Source organism: Protopterus annectens, chromosome 8.part0, assembly GCF_019279795.1.
Source record: "Protopterus annectens isolate FY-2018-M chromosome 8.part0, PAN1.0, whole genome shotgun sequence".
Lineage (NCBI taxonomy): Eukaryota > Metazoa > Chordata > Ceratodontiformes > Protopteridae > Protopterus > Protopterus annectens.
Window position 1 is genome coordinate 864674695 of NC_056741.1, and position 5000 is coordinate 864679694.

At 44.6% G+C, this 5000-nt stretch overlaps 1 protein-coding gene across 2 annotated transcripts in view; it reads left to right on the forward strand.

Moving 5' to 3' along the window:
- Nucleotides 1-5000, forward strand: part of LOC122809120 (GATA-binding factor 1-B-like) — a 182275-nt gene that overhangs the window by 156190 nt on the left and 21085 nt on the right. The gene's annotated exons all lie outside the window — the stretch shown is intronic.

Sequence of the window (5000 nt, forward strand, 5' to 3'; positions counted from 1 at the left end):
AGCACTTTACCAGACTTCTTGTAGCAATTATTGTAGCACACAAAAAGTGCAACAAGCACTAAACGTTCTACAAGGAAATAGCTCCAGTACTTATTATGAATGCCCACCTCTCCAGCCATGTCTAAAGGTCAGTTCCCTGTGCTTTCTCCTATTAACCTGGTGAACTTGGGCATCCTGAGGCAGGGTCTATATCACAACATCGAATGATAAAAAGAGTGGATGCTCTTTTATCAAACACAAAAAACCAAAAGCAGTAAATGTCGAACACAGGGAACAGCGATTTTTTTCCCAGGGAACATCATTTTTTTTCCCAGGGAACATCAATTTTTTCCCAGGGAAAAAAAATCACTGCTCTGGAAAAAAACAAATTCAAACACAAAATAAAGTGGGGGCGCTGTGCCCCCCACACCCCCCTACTTAAATATACCAACTCTGAGATCACACCACAGTGGAGGAAATGGCAAAGTGCCAAAAATGGCCCAGAGATTTTATTCCCTTGGAAAAAAAATTGCTGTTTCGTGTTTTCAGCATTAAGTGCTTTCAACTTTTAGTTAGTGTTCGATAAAAGAGCATTCGCTCTTTTTATCATTCAACATCGTAATATAGATCCCCTGAGGCAATGTAGCAATTGCCTCATGTACACTGACAACCCTCTCCTCTTACCTCCCAACACTCAGACTTGAGAGAGATGCACTTATATATCCAAACTGGAAGCCACGCACTCTCCAGCCAAGACTGGAATAGCTGGTCAAGAGGAGGTCAACACTTGCACCACACCACATGGAACACATAGCCCTCCAGAACACACACCAGCACTGCCTTCACATAAAAACACAAGCCACACACCCACCTTCATGGAGGCTCTCAATAAAAAATCTACCCAAACAGCAGAGACCTCCAAGGCAGAAACACACTCGACCACCACAACACACTAATCACAAAACACATAACTCTCCTAAACAGTGTGCCACTCAACCAAAGCCCCTAAGGCAAAACAGCATGCCCAACACACTAGTCATAGGTGACTCGATAGTCAGGCACACTAGCCATAGGTGACTCGATGGTGAGGCACACTGATGTCCAACACACTAGTCATAGGTGACTCGATAGTGAGGCACACTGATGTCCAACACACTAGTCATAGGTGACTCGATAGTGAGGCATGCTGATGTCCCAACACACTAGTCATAGGTGACTTGATGGTGAGGCACACTGATGTCCCAACACACTAGTCATAGGTGACTCGATAGTGAGGCACGCTGATGTCCCAACACACTAGTCATAGGTGACTCGATGGTGAGGCACGCTGATGTCCCAACACACTAGTCAAAGGTGACTCGATAGTCAGGCACGCTGATATCCCAACACACTAGGTTGAATAAGAAGAAAGTAACAGTAGCTGCCTGTCAGGTGCCAGGATCTGCCACATAACACACACACTCAGGTCCCTCAACAACAGGTACAAATATGACTCTGTCATTGTACATGTGGGTGTGAATGAGCTGAGACGTACCTCCCTGGACTACATGAAAAGAGACATGGAGGAGCTCTCGAATTATGTAGCCCAGGGGCTATGACCCTAGCCCTGAGCAGCCTCCTTCCATTACTCAGAATGATACCACAGTGTGATCAGAAAATGATTGATTTCAATAATTGGCTAAGTTTCTGGTGTCATTCTAAGGGAATCCAGTATCTGTCTGCCTGGGATGACATGATTGACAGACCTCAATGCTTTGCCAGAGATGATCACCCCTGGGCTTCTGGATATTGCCATCCCTATCGTGCCTTTTTAGGTGGTGTTCCAAAGACCAAATTACCACCATACCAGCTACAATCAAATGTAATCTGAGGGTCATGCTGCTCAATGCTAGAAGTCTAAATCTCAAAATGCACTCGCTTGAAGCACTCCTTAAAATGGAGAACATCGACATTTGTGCTGTAACAGAGACATGGTTGAAGGCAGCAGAAAGCACCCCTGCACTACCAGACTATAACTCATTCCACACCTTTTGACCTCAGAACTTGGAATGAAGCTCCAAATGCCGTGGTATCTCCATATTCATAAAGGATGTGCACACCTCCAGACTGGTAGCCCAACATAACATATCAGAGATACTTCAGGTGCAAACATTGGGTAAGACAGCAATTCAAGTCGTAGCCTGCTATAGGTCCCCAACCATGTCCCAAGACTCACACTCCACGTTCCTAAGCACCCTGGAGAATATTAGGGTCCAACCTAACACTCTCATACTGGGTGAATTCAACTACCCCTCCATTAACTGGGAAAACTATTCATGTACCAATACACTTGCCCAACATTTCCTGGATGGAAGTCATTAATTCCAATGCCCTGGATCAGCTCGTTCTTACCCCCACTAGAGGTAGCAACATCCTTGTCCTGGCCATTACTAACAAGGGCGACCATTGCTCTACACCAATAGTCAACTCCTCCCTGGTTATATCCGACCACAAACTAATTACCTTGGAAACCCACATCCCACCCCCCGCAAAGGTAACCACCATAAAAAACTTCTCCAAAGCTAACTTTGGGCTCTGAAAAACAGGTGGCTAACTTCATGGCACCCATGCAAATGTAGAGCAGTTGCATGCCTGCCACATCATGCACTAATGCCCTGTATGAACACGTACACAAATCCATGGATCTCAACATTCCCAATAAAACCAACACGCTCTCCTACAAAAAAAGGAAACCAATATGGTGGTCCCCTGCCATAAACAAACTCTACAACAAAAAGAGGAAACTGATGCAGAATAAGGTGAAGTCCCAAGAGTGGAAAAACTCCCTTATCAGGCTCAACAAAAAGTTGAGATCCCTCATCAAATCCTCTAAACTAGCTATGAAAACAGAATTGCAGCAGATAGTAAAGACAACCACAAAGCCTTGTATAGTTATGTAAAGAATCTCCAGAGCAAACCCAGATTTGCTCTGAGCTACTTCACAATGGTACCTCCTTTACCGAGCCAACAGATATTGCCAATATACTGGCCGACAGATTCAGTGCCAACTTTACCCCTTATTCCCCCACCAAAGGACCAATCACAGTACCAGTAGATTGCCAGGCACCCAGTATTACTGCTGCACAGGTTAAAACATTAGTGTCCAAGGCCAAGAATGCAGATTCTATGGGATCTGGCAATATCCCTGGCTGTGTTCTACATGAACTACAGAGGGAACTGGCACCTCACCTGTGTGGTGTGCCATGTTCAATCACAGTCTCACCTCAGGCTTTGTCCCTACCAAATGGCGCACTGCTACAGTCATCTCTCTCCACAAAGGAGGAGTGACTACAGACCCTGGGAACTATTGCCCCATTAACCTGATGAGTCTGATAAGTAAAGCTATGGAAAGCATCATCATGGACCTAATAAATGAGGATATAGGGAATCTCCAAACTCTGGATCCCACACAGGTTGGTTTTGTGAAGGGTAGATCATGCCTGCTCAACCTAGTCGACTTCTTTAAATTAGTCACCAGAGCTGTGGATGAAGGCAAGGTGGTTCATACAGCCTACCTTGATCTGGCCAAGGCCTTTGATACCATTCCCCACTCAGGAATCATAGAAAAAGTCACTAAGCTAGGCATCAACCCCTATATCACTAGGTGGGTTGCAAACTGGCTCACTGATAGAACCCAGAGTGTGAAAGTAGCTGACTCCAAGTCAGACTGCTGACCAGTCACGAGTGGAGTCCCACAGGGTTCATTCCTGGCTCCTCTTCTGTTTGGTATCTACTTCTCTGAAGTCCAAGCCAACACGAATGTCTGGCTGACAAAGTTTGCAGACAATTGCAAGATGGGAGCTATTATTAACTCCCCAAGTGATGTTGACATCCTACAGAAAGGCCTTACTGAGACCAATGATTGGTGTCAGAACCATGGCCTTAAGCTCAATGCCAAAAAATGTGTCATCAGCCCCTTTGGGAAAAACCCAGTTCCCATGGATTACCACACTGATGGTAGTCCACTGAACACAGAAGGTGTTATAAGAGATCTGGAAACACAGATTGACAGCAATCTCTCTTTTGACCACCACATTGCCACTGCGGTCAGAAAGTCCTTCTATGTGGCACATCTCATTACTAAGGGTTTTGCATCCAGGAAGAAAGTGGACATTGTCTCCCTCTACTCTTCCCTCATTAGGCCAGTCATCAAGTACAATGCCCCATTTCGCATGTACCTCACTAGACACCTGCAACAACTGGAGAGGCCACAGAAGTACCTCACAAAGAGGATTCTAGGCCTTAAACACTTGTCCTAGTCTATGTCTCATATCACCTACTTAGGGGCGATCTCTGCTTGACTTACAAAGCCATGTCTGACCCAGCACTGTTAGAAATGCTACAGCTAAAGAAATCCCAATCCCTCCATACCACATACTCCAGAGACCTCAACCTCATTACCACAATCAACAGAACAAGCTGGTCCTTTTCATGAGAAATTTTCATGAGTGGATGGGAAATAGAAAATTCACCCCAGGGATCACTCCAGTGGCTGTATTCGACAGAGGCACTGGAAACTATGGTCGGGTGGCACGATGCCAGGGTAATCCTATGGGCTAGGCTTGTAAAGGCTCCAGGGCCATTAGCCTAGTACACACCTATGAACCTATATAATTTTCCATTAAGTGCAACAAAGTTATACAGCAAAATATTCAAAATGAGAAATGAAAGTCAGAAAATGTGGGAATTTCAGGCAGACAGTGAAATAATGTTGGTGAGACTTAAATAACTGGCACAATATGCCTGCACATCATATGACTTGCAAGACCACTCTCCAGCTACTGAAATACACAATAAGCCTTCTTAAAGACTTTATTTAATTGTCTTACTATAGTTGCTCGAAAGTTGCAGGCAGTTTTAAGAGAACATGGGAAAATGAAGTTCATGCATGGAATATATTTACATTTGCTTTCCAGTGCCACTTACCATTAACAAGTAATAGGCATTAACAGTTCATTCGTATCTGGTGAATATATATATAT